At 41.8% G+C, this 15,738-nt stretch overlaps 1 long non-coding RNA gene across 1 annotated transcript; it reads right to left on the minus strand.

Moving 5' to 3' along the window:
* Positions 1 to 109: 109 nt before the first annotated feature.
* On the minus strand, positions 110 to 4,730 carry LOC129024913 (uncharacterized). The gene is made up of 3 exons (XR_008497134.1): positions 4,706 to 4,730; positions 3,805 to 4,040; positions 110 to 2,896 (listed from the first exon to the last, which is right to left on the minus strand). It is a non-coding gene; the product is annotated as an uncharacterized LOC129024913 (long non-coding RNA).
* Between the last annotated feature and the right edge of the window lie 11,008 nt (positions 4,731 to 15,738).

Here is a 15,738-nt window from a genome sequence, read left to right on the forward strand (position 1 = left end):
ATGGGGACAGAATCTCACTGAGGATATTAAAAAAGCTCTGGAGATAGGTGGTGGTGATGGTTGCATAACAGTGTGAATCCACTTAATGCCACTGAACCGTGCACTTAAAAATGGTTAAAATGGTGAGTTTTATATTATGTATATTTGACCAAAATAACAGATAGGTAGATACATAGATGATAGATACATCATACATGATAGATAGATCATAGCTGGGTGATGATGATACATAAATACATAGATAAATGATAGGTGAGACAGATGATAGGTGATAGATGATAGATAGATGACAGATGGCTAGGTGATAGGTAGATACATAGATGGTAGATAGGTGATAGATAGAGAAATAGATAGATGATAGGTAGATGATAAGTAGATAGATAGATAATAGGTAGATTATACACAGATGATAGATAGATGGGTAGATAGATGATACATAGGTAGATAGATAGCCTCCAGGACAATGGGAGAATAAATGTCTGTTGTTTAAGCCCTGTAGTCTATGGTATTCTGTTATAGCAGCTTGAAATGGACTAAGACACCTCATAAGAAGAGATGAGGACACAGGCACACACAGAGAGACGACTGTGTGAGGACAAAGGGAGAACACAGAGTCTACAAGCCAAGGAGAGAGGCCTCAGGAGGAACCAGCCCTGCCCACACCTTGATCTCAGACTTCCAACCTCCAGGATTGCAGGGAAATAAATTTCTGTTGTTTAAGCCCCTCAGTCTACAGTCCCTTGTTATGGCAGCTCTAGCAAAGGCATATACCTTCTCTATCCCCTCTCCTCTGATAAATACCAATATCTCAAGAGAACTTGGAGGCAGCTGTTGAAGAGAGCTGAGCCACAATGTTGAAAGTTATTGGGTCCCTGATTCAGGACTTGAAAGAGCATCACCAGCCAACCAGAAACACACACTTTGGGCTTAACACCAGGTATTTGTTTAAAAAAAAAAAAAATACAGGCTGGGTACGGTGGCTCACACCTGTAATCCCAGCACTTTGGAAGGCCGAGATGGGAGGATCATGAGGTCAGGAGATTGAGAGCATCCTGGCTAACATGATAAAACCTCGTCTCTACTAAAAATACAAAAAAATTAGCTGGGCATGGTGGCGGGCGCCTGTAGTCCCAGCTACTCGGGAGGCTGAGGCAGGAGAAGGGCGTGAACCTGGGAGGCGGAGCTTGCGGTGAGCTGAGATCACCCCAGTGCACTCCAGCCTGGGTGACAGAGTGAGACTCTGTCTCAAAAACAAAACAAAACAAAAAAACCACTGACATTCGGTGTTCATTCACCAGCTTAAGCAGCTTATCATGGCCCTAACTAACAAAGCATGTTTTACATAACAGGTACTTTGCCCACAGTCAAGTGTATCAAGATCAAATGATGATGTGCTACACCTTTGCTGTAGATTTCTTATCAATACACTCTTTCCTTGTGTCCTCTGAGAGTCTACTTCACTGCAGGGCTGCTGCTACCAGCTGCTGTGGTCATAGCCTTGGTGTTCTTGTCTAATTAATGAGGGTTCCCATTAAACTAGACTCCAGCTGTTTTGACTTCCAGAATTGCTTTAGGAGAGTCTCTGTGGTCATTAATAAGGTGAGACCTTTTGGTTCCCAATACAAAGAGAGAAGATAATTTATTTTCTACAGTATTTTTTCCCATAAAGCTCTATATTCCATTACATTTTAAAGGGCATTTCAACAAATGATGTATGAAATGGAGAACAAAATCCGTATGGTTCTGCAGTAAAGGGCATGCAAAACTAGAGAACAACTCTGAAATGATGTGGAAAAACAGCAATCTACTTTTCTTTAAAAAAATTAAAGGCTTATGCTTCACATAAATTCATGTCAATTTGCCAGGCATTATTTGGTTATAATGTCTGAGGCATTGCATGGATTTACTGGTACCTAAAGTGTGGATTTATTCTTAAGAAGCATGCAGCTCTACAATCTAGTACAGTGAAAAGTTGGGCACTCACAAAGTTATGCAAGACAGGTTATGATGTGGGCTTAAGAAAGGTGTTGAGAGCCAGGAGTAGAGATATAGAAGAAAAAAAGTGTAATATTTTCAAGAAAGAGTAATTAGTTTGTAAGTTGAGGCTACTTTCATTGTTTTTTTTTTTTTTAAATTTGGATGTTTTAGTCTTAAGTTTTTTGAGACAGAGTCCAGCTCTGTTGCCCAGGATGGAGTGCAGTGGTGTGAGCATAGCTCACTGCCGTCTTGAACTTCCAGACTCAAGTGATCCTCCCACCTCAGTTTCCTGAATAGCTAGGACCACAGGCATGCACCATCATGCCTGGCTAATTTTTAAATATTTTGTAGAAACTGGGTCTCCCTATGTTATCCAGGCTGGTCTCCAACTCCTGGGCTCAAGTGATCCTCCTGCCTTGGCTTCCCAAAGTGTTGAGATTACAGGCATGAGCCACTGCGCCAGGCCAACACTGTTTTTAATATATGACTTGTAAGGCAAGTTGGGGGGCATTAATTCCTTATTAAGATGTACTGAGTTGAATAAAAGCCCCTCCAACCACCAATCCCCCAAAATATATGTCCAAGTACTAGGCTCCAGAATTTGTGAATGCAAACTAATTCGGATAAAGAGTATTTGCATGTAATTAAGGTAAGATTCTTGAGATTAGAACACTCTAAATTACCCAGGTGGCCTTTAAATCCAATGACCAGTGTCCTTCTAAGAGACAGAAGAGGAGACACAGACACAGAGGAAAAGGTCACGTGGAGATGGAGGCAGAGAATGTAGTGATGTGGCCACAAGCCCAGGTACACCTGGAGCCACCAGGAGCTGGAAGAGGCAGGAAGGAACCTCTCCTAGAACCTCCAGGGGGAGTGCCCCCCTGCCCACACCTTGATCTCAGATTCCTGGTCTCCAATACTGGAAAAGAATAAACATCTGTTACTTTAAGCCATCCAAATTTTTGTTATTTGCTATGGTGTCCATAGGAATTAAAAACCTATAGTTATGAATTTTATGTTGCTGTCAAAAGGCTTCTTCTAGGACAAGTAGATATTTCACCTAGATAGTTGTAGCTTTTTCTCCTTTTCATTGGGATCAGAACTCAGTTGATGTCCTCCATCCTCCTATCTCAATATTGATTTTACTTACTCTTTAATCCTAACAGTGAGCCTTTTTATATTGCTTAGTTAAATATCAATGTCTTTCTGGTCAACATGAGACCAAAAACCTTTTTACCTTGGGCCTGAGAAAGAGCAGTATTTCTCCTCCTCCTCCTCTTCCTCTTCTTCCTCCTTCTTCCTTCTTCTCCCTCTTTTTAGAGATGGGGTCTCTCTCTGTTGCCCAGGCTAGAGTGCAGTGGCATAATCCTAGCTCGCTGCAGCCTCAAACTCCTGGGCTCAAGTGATCTTCTGGCCTCAGCCTGCTGAGTAACTGGGACCACACATGTGCGCCACTATGCCCTATTTTTTTTTTTTTTTTTTTACTTATTTATAGAAATGAGGTCTCACTATGTTGCCCAGGCTGGTCTCATACTTCTGGCCTCAAGTGTTCCTCCTCTTTGGCCTCCCAAAGCACTGGGATTACAGGTGTGAGCCGCCATGCTTTGGCATGGTGGGGTATGCAGTAGGAGAGCAGGGATGGTGGCAGTGTCTCCATATGTACTCTCACAAAAACTGGTGTGGGCGGATACTGGATGCCTACTTATTTAGGGGCATCTAAATTCCTGTGCTAAATTAGAAAATAGAGGCAGCTCTTGAAAGGAGTGATGGTGTGAAGGAGAGATGCTTGGACCAACCACCACACAACACTTATAAATAATTGATAACCTTGGTTTTAATGCCACGTCCTCTTCAACAGTTGTTGGTTGAAATGACACATGATTCCAGGTGAGCTTTTCCAGATAAATTGCCCTGGAACTTCAGACTTTGTCGGGTGAATCGATGTGAAATTTCAGAATGGGCTGGAATGTCTAAGATGGGCATGTCCAATATTCAGCTCAGTGTGGGGAAACTGGTGGTGGCCAGGGCTGGTTGCAAGCTGAGTTGTAGGGGTGACAGTTCACCTAAGAAACAAAAAGACATGCAAGTCTTGGTTCATGAGGAGTGATTTCACAGACAAATAGTGACCATGGAAGTCAATGTTGAAAAAACAAATAGATTCATGGCATAAGGGTGCAGGTTTGTTACATGGATATGTTGCCTAGTGGTGGGGATCGGCCTTCTGTCCCCTAAACAGTGAACATAATACCAGATAGGTAATTTTTCAACCCTCATCCTCTCCCACCTTCCCCCTTTTAAAGGTGTCCAGTGCCTGTTATTCCATTCTATAGATCCGTGTGTACACATTTTTAGCTCCCACTTGTAAGTGAAAACATGTGGTATTTGATTTTCTGTTTCTGAGTTATCTCACTTAGGATATTGACCTGCAGCTCCATTTATGTTGCTGCAAAAGATACAGTTTCATTCTTTTTTATAGATGCATAGTATTCCTTGGTGTGTGTATACCACATTTTCTTCATCCAACGAACACTTAGGTTCATTCCACGATTTTGCTATTGTGAATTGAGGTGCAATAAAAATGTAAGTATAGGTGTCTTTTTTGATAATTTCTTTTCCTTTGCATAGACAATCATTAGTGGAGTTGCTGGGTCAAAGGATAGATCTATTTTTAGTTCTTTGGGAAATCTACATACTGTTTCCTATAGAGGTTGTACAATTTACTTCTCACCAACAGTGTATAAGCGTTCCCTTCTCTCTGCATTCTTGCCAACATGCGTCTGTTGTTTTTGGAAGTCAATGTTTTTCTACAAGACCTTCATATTGGCTATAAATAAAAGTGATACCTTGGAAGAGAGTCTATTTCTGGACAGCCAGAGAGGGAAATGGGAATGATCAGGAAACATACTGGGATTATAAGAGAGCTTCATTATTTTGGTCTGGCTTGAGTCTGTAAATGGAGTAGCCTCTTAGGGGAACAAAATTTCCTCCAATTGTAATGGTAGTTGCCAGAAGCAATAACAGTGAAAGAGCCATTTAAAAAGTCAAAACCAGAGGAATCATTTGACTAGAACCTTCAATGGCTTTGAGTCACTATGCCAGACGGCTCAATTATCTTATCTCTGCCGTGAAAAGCCATCTTTTTCTTGTACTTACATCTCTTGAACAGAATCTCACATAAAACATGCCCTAATTACATGGTCCCTATTAGACACTACACCAGGGAGTGCTTGGCTTTGATGGTGCCCAGATTGTCCGAAGTCTGCAGAAATCCAATGCAGGCAGAGGCATTTGGGTGGACCATGTTCCCAAGATTATCACTTTGTAAAATATGGCTCTTGGGAGAGCAAATTTGCATGTAGGGTATTCTGAGGAACCAGTGTCGTACTGCCATCCTAAGGGTCCCTTATGGCAATGCCTGAGTTATGTGTAATTACAACAGCCATGGGTCTAGAGCTCAAGCCTCCTGCTTCCATGGAACCAATGCATTCAAAGGTTGTAAGGCACCTTTGAGATTTTCTAGGCTGGCTACCTAGTCCTATGTAGGAGAAAGATGAAGTCTAACAAAGCCAGGTGATTTTCAGCCACACAATGTGTACCTTGATCTAGGGTCAGGTTATTTAGCCTTCTACTACACCAAGTTTTAGAATACAATTTTTATTAGGTGGGATTTAATTAATGTCACTGATGTGAAAAAGTAAAAAGAACATGTTACAGATGTAAGATATATAGATTATATATTTATCTGTATACATAAGAGAAAAGATGGACGGATGGATAGGTAGACAGATGGATAACTAGAAGATAGAAAATTACACACATACATTCATAAATACATATATACATAGATGGATAGATAGATAGATGATTGACAGAAAGAACAATATAGGTAAATGTAGATAGATGATAGATGATAGAAAGATAGACAATAGGTAGATAGATATTATATGGAATAGATGACAGATTAATGATAGGTAGATAGAATAGATAGATAATGAATAGATGATAGAAAGATAGACAGATAGACAATAATAGGTAGGTAGATAGATGATAGATGGAATAGATAGATGGTGGATAGATATATGGAATAGATGATAGATTATAGATGGAATGAACGGATAGATAGAATATAGTAATAGAATGCATCTACCTGAAAATACAAGAGAGAAGAAAAAGAGATTGGGAGTTTTTCCACTCTATAACTTTGGGGCAAAGAAAATAGCATTAATGAAAAAGCAAAGAATGGGAAAATAAAAAATTTTTATTCCGAACCACCCTTCCAGCAAAAGAGAATGTAGGGCAAGCAAAATATTAAGCATTTCATACTCACTTGTGTAGACCATGGGAACTATTACAAAAAGGTGGATGTTGCATGTTTCAGTATATTTTTTGTTTTGTTTTGTTTTTGAGACGGACTCTCGCTGTGTTGCCCAGGCTGGAGTGCAATGGCGAGGTCTCAGCTCACTGCAACCTCCGCCTCCTGGGTTCAAGCAATTCTCCTGTCTCAGCCTCCCGTGTAGCTGAGATTACAGGTGCATGCCGCCACGCCTGGCTAATTTTTTGTACTTCAGTAAAGATGGGGTTTCACTGTTTTGCCCAGGCTAGTCTTGAACCCCTGAGCTCAGGCAATCCACCTGCCTTGGCCTCCCAAAGTGCTGAGATTACAGGTGTGAGCCACCATGCCCGACCTCAGTACACTTTTAATATACACAGAGCTTTGCCACATTTTGGAGGGTTGCCTACTATTGCAATTTCTGGATTTTTATTTTAGTTTTTATGTTTGTGTCTCTCCATTTTAGTCTGATGTAATGCAATTCAATAGATTTTCTCATTAAAATAAAATCTCAGCCTCTCTCCATTGCATAGGATGAAGCAGGCAAGCTCACTGGCTGGATTCAGACCCTTGAAGGAGGCCAGGTGCGGTGGCTCATGCCTGTAATCCCAGCACTTTGGGAGGCTGAGGTGGGTGGATCACTTGAGGTCAGGCGTTTGAGACCAGCCTGGCCAACATGGTGAAACTCTGTCTCTACCAAAAAACCCCCAAAAATGAAAATACAAAAATTAACTGAGTGTGGTGGTGTGTGCCTGTAGTCCCAGCTACTTGGGAGGTTGAGGTGGGAGAATCCCTTGAACCTGGGAGGTGGAGGTTATAGTGAGCCGGGATCACGCCACTGCACTCCAGACTGTGTGACAGAGACCCTGTCTCAAAAAAAAAAACAAACCCAAAACAGACCCTTGAGAAGTGAGCATTTTGCAATGTTCCATTTGGGAGCTGGCTGTTCTGCTTCCTCCTAACATCCCAAAGGACATAGGATGGCCTGAGCTCCCAGGTACCCTGGGTTTCCCAGTAAGAATTCCAGGGGTGGTGAGAGAAATGCAAATTGTCTCTGCAGAGCAGCAGACCCCAGAGCTTAAAGGCTTCTCTCTGTTCACAGATTGCTACGTGGAGATGAGAGGAAATAGAGGGTGAATAGATCTCCTGCTACTGCACATGCTACTTTTGATTTCCCAGCTGGTGTTTGAAGGTTGTGCAAGGTGTTGGATTGCAGGATGATGCAGAACCGGATCATTGTGAATCCATGACCGTGTGGCCGTTTGCATCGACTCAGCCTTACTGCAGATACTAACCTTCATTCCCCTCTCCAGCTATGCGTTGGTTTTCTGCATACCACTTGGAATTTATGTTGGCTCTGAGTCATCTGACTCTCACATGAGAAAGAACCAAATAATGATGTGTTATTTTAAAAGAAAGTATCTGCATACAGCTTCTTGTCTGCCGCATGTTGCACATTAGGCCTTTTTTATTGAGTTTCAAATAAACCCCTGAATTAATTCTGTAGGCAAAGGCATTGATGTTAGCACCATTTGATCACTTGAATGCACGTCATAACAGCATTTTAACGTGCTTACAGCAAGGGGGATGAGACCATATCAAGGATGCACTTGGTCGTTATTAAGGTTAAAAACACCAAGATAGCTGGGTGTGGTGGCTCAGGCCTGTAATCCCAGCACTTTGGGAGGCCGAGGTTGAAGGAAGAGAAAGACCCTCTCATATTATTTTATATTGTTTTATACTCAGTACCTGTTTTAAGAAAAAACAACAAGGAAGTAAAACCAAAGACAGGCAGCCCGGCGCCAGGCCTGAAACCAGGCCTGGGCCTGCCTGGCCTACACCCAGTAGTTAAAAATCAACTCATAACTTAGAAACCGATGTTATTCATAGATTCCAGACATTGTATAGAAGAACACTGTGAAACTCCCTGCCCTGTTCTGTTTCTCTCTCACCACCGGTGCATGCAGCCCCTGTCATGTACCCACTGCTTGCTCAATCAATCACGACCATTTCATGTGAAATCTTTAGTGTTGTGAGCCCTTAAAAGGGACAGAAATTGTGCACTCGGGGAGCTCGGATTTTAAGGCAGTAGCTTGCCAATGCTCCCAGCTGAATAAAGCCCTTTCTTCTACAACTCGGTGTCTGAGAGGTTTTGTCTGCGGCTCGTCCTGCTACAAGGTGGGTGGATCACTTGAGTCCAGGAGTTTGAGACTAGCCGAGCCAACATGGCGAAACCCTGTCTCTACAAAAAATACAAAAATTAGCCAGGTGTTGTGGTGTGTGCCTGTAGTCCCATACTCAAGAGGCTAAGGTGGGTGGATCTCTGGAGCCTGGGAAGTCAAGGTTGCAGTGAGTGGAGATCATGCCACTGCACTCCAGCCTGGGTGACTGAGCGAGACTCTGTCTCAAAAAAAAAAAAAAAAAAAAAAAAAGAAGAAGAAAAGAAATGTAAAGTAGATTATTGTAAACTACAGTCACTTGCTGATCTATTGAACACTACGTCTTTTTTTCTCTTATCGAAGTGTATATTTGCAAAGCGGGAGGATTTCTGGAGCTCAGGAGCTCGAGACCTGCCTGAGCAACCTAGTGAGACCCTGTCTGTACAAAAAAAAAAAAAAAAAAAAGCCAGCCTGGCATGGTGGCATGCACCTGTAGTCCTAGCTACTGGGGAGGCTGAGGCAGGAGGATCGCTTGAGCCCAGGAGTTCAAGGTTACTGTGAGCTATGATCACACCACTGTACTCCAGTCTGGCAACAGAGCAGAATCCTGTCTCCAAAAAAACAAAACAAAAAACCAAAAAAACCTAAGATATTTGCATCCATTAATCAAACTATTTTTATCTCTCTTCTCTGCTCCCTTCCCAGCCTCTGGTAGCCACCAATCTACTCTCTATCTCCATGAGATCCAGGTTTTAAGCTCCCACATGTGAGTGAGAACACGCGGTATTTTTCTTCTGTGCCTGGTTTATTTCACTTAACGTAATGACCTCCAGTTCCATCCATCAGGCCTCCTTTTTCACGGAGGATTTGTTTTAGGAAACTTGCAATTGTGAGTTCTTTCTCTACCTCTTTGAGATGCAACTCTTCTCCCAAATTTTCTTCTAGCCTCTTCCTAGTTTTGCAACCCAGGAATGTCTTTCTCAAGACTTCAGAGCCATCCCTTTAAAATGCAATTATTGAAGGAGATGACACATCTGTGTCTCAGTTTTTGTAGAAGGGCAGATTCCCAGTTTTGAAAAATTCCAATGAGCCAACACAGATAGCTTTACAGCATTTCCTAACCTCTTCCTGATGTCTCCAGTTCCTTCTCAGCATCTCACCCCTGCACTTAAAAACTCTCCAGCCTTTTGTTTCAACAAAGTTAAGCTCCTTCTCTCTTCCGTATTGCAATAGTCCTGACTGAGTCCTTCCTTGAAGGTTTAACTTGTCTGGTGCAATTTTTTCTGACAATGTCCAGATCAAATGATCCCACAGAAACACTGAGTGTGATTTTAGCCCGAGAAGGGGGAGGGTGAGAAGGTAGATTGGGAGGCAGCTGTGTAGGCAGGGGACTTGGCCACTCCCTAAACCTCTCCCAGTCTCACCTGTAAATGGAGTGCATAGGCAGCAGTGCTTCTCCTCTCAGGCTGGGGCGATGGAAACAGTCTATTGAGGGCATCTGGAAGGGCATCTGCGTCAGGGTTAGTCCTCAGGGCATGGTGGCCAATGGGTTTCTTTTGGTTGACTGCTGACAATGCGTTTGTTGAATGGCAGCCTGCACTAGGCAACGCTGAAGCCACAGAAGACACCGCAGTGAGAAAACCAGCATGAGCCGCTGCCCCCAAGGAACCTCGAAGAGCAGGCAGAGGACCAGCCATCCCAGCTGCACAGGTAAAGCGTGTCACCTGTCAGGTGGGCTTGGGGTGAGCGGGTGAGGGGAGTGTGTGTGCAAAGGGAGTGTGAGTGTGTATGCGTGTGAGCACATGTGAGTGTGATGGCTAGTGTAACTGCATGTAAGGGAGTGTGAACAAGCGTGCGAGGGTGTGTGTGCAAGTATGTGTGCATATGAGAATATGTGTCTGTGGATGAGTGCATTTGAAAGCCTGTGTGTGTGTGTGTGTGTGTGGTCATGAGGGTAAGTTAGTGACTGAATGTGCAGGATGTGTGAGTGTGCAAGGAACACTGTCAGTGTGTGTGTGGTAAGTGTTTAGGCGTGTGAGGACAGGCAGAAGTGTGTCAGTGTTGTGATGATGGAAGTGTGAATGAGTGTATGAGTGTGCAGAAAGGTATGGAGTGAATGTGCATGGAAGTGTGTGTGTAAACTATGAAGGCATGTAGTATGTCAGTGTGTGAGTGTGCAGTGCATGTGTGTGGGAGGGTGAGCGTGTGAGTTAGTGTGACTGCTTGTGGGTGTGTTTATGAGTGTGTGCCAGTGGGTATGAGTGTGACAGCGTGTAAAAGTGTGTGTGTACTGTGACATTGTGTGGCTGTGTGTCAGTGTTTATGAATGACAGCATGTGAAAGTATGCATGTGTATGTAGGTGCATACAAGTAAGTGTATGAGTGTGCATGCGATGGTGTAAGTGTAGGGTTGTGATGCATGAGTGTGAGTGTCGCTATGTTTTTCAGTATATGACTGTGTATGTGTATTGGGTGTGGACCTGAGTGTGCTAGTGTGCAAGGGCAAGTGTAAAGGGCATGCGAATGCAAGTGTGTGTACATGAATGAGTGGGAGTGTGTGCATGGGAGTGAGTGCATGTGCCTGTGTGAGTGCACTCTCAAAAGCGTGGAAAGGTGCAAGCCTCCCCCACTAACTCCTGTTCCCTGCTGAAATCATCTTTCCCACCTCCTTCCCTGCCATCCCTCCAGTGTACCCCATAAGAGTGCTGGCTTTCCTTCCCGGCACTCTGCCCTCTCCCCATTTCAGGCATCCCTGCACACCCGTTCTGTACAAGAAGGAGGTACCTCTTCTCTGCATCCGTAGGTTCTGCACTCCAGGGGTAGCTCCCCACAGCTGGTCCACAGACCATCGCCCACCCCCCAATTGCGGCCTAGAGGGATGAGAGGGCTTACAACAGTGGGGACAGCTGGTGCCAGCCCCTAATCCTCCTAAACTTCCATAGAGACCCTTACAGGGCTTTTCCATTGGGAAAAGTTGGGGAAAACCCAGGAACATTCAGAAGTGCAGTGACACCATGTCTTGGATGGCTTAGGAGGGATGCCGTTTATCCCGGGAGACAGGATTGAGTGCTAGAAGGCTGGGCAGGGGGCTGTTTGAATAGCTGAGGTGAGAAAGTGGGGGAAAAAGTGGCATAGTAGATAAAATACAAGGTAAAATAAAATATAGCCATCTGAAGAAACAATGTTGGACTATATTGGGCAGATTTAAAGACTATTCTGTGTGGGCAGTCATGTTATCTACCATACCTCCCATTTTAAATTCATATTTTCTTAGAATGTTATTATTCTAACATATATTTAACTATTTCAAAGCATAGAATTCGGTGGCATTTAGTACACAGCATGCATAATATTGTACAACCATCATCTCCATCTAGTCCCTGAACATTTTTATCACCCTCAAAAAAGAATATCACCCCCATATTCATCAAGCAAAAGTTAATTTTAATTATTAAAAAAAAAGGCATCAGAATTTTGAGCCCTAGTCCACACTTTTTGTTTTGTTTGTTTTTTGTTTTTTATTTTTTGAGACAGAGTGTCACTCTGTCATCCAGGCTGGGGTGCAGTGGCATGATCTCGGCTCACTCCAACCTCCGCTTCCCAGGTTCAAGCGATTCTCATGCCTCAGCCTTCTGAGTAGCTGGGACTACAGGCGCCCGCCAACATCCCGGCTAATTTTTGTATTTTCAGTAGATACGGGGTTTTACCATGTTGGCCAGGCTGTTCTTGAACTCCTGACCTGAAATGACCCACCCGCCTCGGCCTCCCAAAATGCTGAGATTACAGGCATGAGCCACCACGCCCGGCCCACACTTATTTTTGAAAAGCAATTCTTGATTTCATTTATTTTAAAAGGATCCTCTCTCTTCCCTCTGTTATGGTGATTTTTTGGTGTGGCTTAAATAATAAATTGAACCCACTAGATGGCACCAAACACTAGCATTTCAAAAAAAAAAAAAAAAAAAACTCAGAAATCAATGATTTTTGACACAATCTACTATTCTTTCTTAGACCTTCATGTGAGGTTTAGCTGGGGGGTGAAAATGCATGAATGGCAATGTTTTTGCAATGGAAGGAGCTATCTGGTGCAGAGAACCCATCTATGTAATTATTATTGCATCATAGGTCAACCAGGTGTGCTTAGAATGTGAGAAAAATACAATTTCCCCATCATTTCCAGGTGAGGTCAACCAAAGGTGAGTGAAACTGGCTCAGTCACCTGCTTGGGGCACTTCCAAGGTAAATGCTGCAGGCTCCCAGAGGAGAAAATTAAATACACAGGGATAATGAGACTGTGCAAATTTTAAAAAAATTTCATAATCCCAGTGGAATAGCTTATTTATTTATTTATTTTTTTTACAATGGCGGTATTTACCTGTCTGAGCTATTATGAATAAAAATGCATGGTATCAGTGGACACGTCTTTGTCTATAGGCTATTTCTATTTTTTTTTTTCTTGGTTACATGTTTAGGTTCATATGCTGCACTGTTTTTCAAAAGTTGTCGTTTCACTTTGCACCTGAGAATGTAGGACGGTTGTAGTTGCTTTATATTTAGTGCTTGTTATTGTCAAGCTTGAAAATGTTATTTATGCTCGTGTTCATGTAGGGATATCTCACTGTGTCTTTAATTTGCATTGCTCTGATCACTAATAATGATGGGTATCTTTGTTTATATATCTATTGGCTCCGTGTGTGTGAGAGTGTGTGTGTGTGTGCATTATTTTTCTGTGAAGTATTTGTTCATATATTTTGTCAGTAGTCTGTTGGGTTGCTTGTCTTTTGTAACTGAGTTGTTTATATATTCTGAATATATAATAAATATATTTTATGTAATATTTTTCCCAGTATGTGGCTTATCTTTTCTTTTATTAATGATGTTGTTTAAAGATAATTTTGAATTTTGATAAAGTCCCCTTCATCCATTTTTAAAAATATTATGATTCATGCTTTTTGTGTCCTATCTAAACAATCTTTTCTTTTCTTTTTTTTTTTTTTGCAACCTCCACCTCCTGGGTTCAAGCAATTCTCCTGCCTCAGCCTCCCAAGGAGCTGGGATTACAGGTGCACGCCACCAAGCCAGGCTAATTTTTTTTTTTTTTTTGCATTTTTTGTAGAGATGGGGTTTCATCATTGTTGGCCAGGCTGTTCTCAGACTCCTGACCTCAAGTAATCTGCCTGCCTCGGCCTCCCAGATTGCTGGGATTACAAGCATGAGCCACCATGCCCAGCCCTAAAAAATATTTTCTATACCAAGTTCAAGAAGTGTTGTTCATGTGTTTTCACCTAGATGCTTAATAGTTCAGCTTTTTCATTTACGTCTATGATACATTTTGATAAAAACTTCTAAATAGTGTGAAAAAAGGGTATTTTTTTAATTTCTAAAAGAATACTCAGTTATTCTTACACCATTTCTTGAAAAGCTTATTATTTCCACATTGAGTCAATTGACCATGGATGTGTGGTTCTATTTTATATCATTGTTTTCCCTGTCTGTCCTACTGCCTGTGACATATGACATTGATACTGTTGCCTTCTAGTAAATCTTGAACTTAAGAAGCATATGTGGTCTAATTTTGTTGTTCTTTATCTAAATTACTTTGCTATTCTAGGTCCTTGGCATTTGCAGGTAAATTTTGGAGTTAGCTTGTCAATATAAAAAAATCCTAATGAAACATTGATTAACATTTCAGTGAATCAGTAGATCAAGTAAGAGGAAATTATCAGCTTAACAATGCCAATACTTTCAAATAATAGAGATGATATATCTCTCTATGTATTGGTCTTCATAAATTTCTCTCATCAACATATATATTTAAAAATTTTCAGTGTTCAGGTGTTGCATAAATTTGCTAAATCTGTCTCTCAGTACTACTTGCTATTGTAAATGACATTTAAAATAATTTGTTTTCCAACTTTTTGTTACTGGTATAATTTAATTTTTTTTTTTTTTGAGATGGAGTCTTGCTCTGTTGCCCAGGCTGGAGTGCAGTGACGCAATCTTGGCTCACTGCGAGCTCTGCCTCCCGGGTTCATGCCATTCTCCTGCCTCAGCATCCTGAGTAGCTGGGACTACAGGTGCCCACCACCATGCCTGGCTAATTTTTTTGTATTTTTAGTAGAGATGGGGTTTCACCATGTTAGCCAAGATGGTCTTGATCTCCTGACCGCATTATCCACCCGCCTCAGCATCCCAAAGTGCTGGGATTACAGGCTTGAGCCACTGCACCCAGCCTAATTTAATTTTTAAAATTAGCCATGTATTCTGTGACTTTCTAAATCCACTTATTATTCTGGTAGCTTTTCTGCAGATGCTAGAGAATTTTCTACATGCAAGATCATGTCATTATGAATAAAAACTATTTTACTTCATTCCAATATATGCCTTTCCTTCCCTCCCTCCCTCCCTCCGTCCCTCCCTCCCTCCCTTCTTTCCTTCCTTCCTTCCTTCCTTCCTTCCTTCCTTCCTTCCTTCCTTCCTTCCTTCCACTGAATAGGATTCCCAGTACTATCTTTAACCTTTTTGTTTTACCCAAAAAGCTAAGCAGCTGCACCCTGCATTCGTGTTTCATCCTTGGTCTGCCTCAGTCATGAGGTGCTTCCTACAAATATGGCTGTCTCTGTGATTTCTCATTCAACACCATTTTCTCTAAATGTTGAATTTAGACTGGTTGCAGAGGAGCTCTTACCATGAGTCCATAGCACACTTTCCTCATTATTGCCAACAAGAAATATTTGTCTTGGACTTCTGGTTTCTCCTTCCATGGAGAACTGATTTTTCCTGGATATTAGAATTTGCAGCCAGGGTTATTTTCTGTCTTTTTCCACAGCCCTGTGTGGCTTCTACTGCTTGTGATTCTGAATATCTTCTATCTCTTATTCTTGTTAAAAGGAAGTCAGTGTTTCTGTTTTTCACCTTTATTGTGTTTTTTGAAATGATTTCCAAGTAGAAGAGAGTTCAAGATGGACTTTATTACACCATTTCTAACCAGAAATATTTCTCTTAAATAACCATTTTAGTAACAAGGTCTTGAGTCAGCTAGGAATAGTGGGTGAAGATGTAAAAAGACTTACACTGTTTCCATTTAGCATTGGGGCTGACTTGGTGACATAAGAGGATTTCTTGATAAAGAATAAGAAAATCAGAAAGGTTATATTTGTGAATTTCATATGTTAACCAGCTCTTTGTAACTTTTAGTAATGTATGTTAATGTTTAAGCATAAAATGTAGCTGTTTTAAGTATCAGGAATTTTAGAACTAGCTTTCTTCCTG

This window comes from Pongo pygmaeus, chromosome X (genome assembly GCF_028885625.2).
Source record: "Pongo pygmaeus isolate AG05252 chromosome X, NHGRI_mPonPyg2-v2.0_pri, whole genome shotgun sequence".
Classification (NCBI taxonomy): Eukaryota; Metazoa; Chordata; class Mammalia; order Primates; family Hominidae; genus Pongo; species Pongo pygmaeus.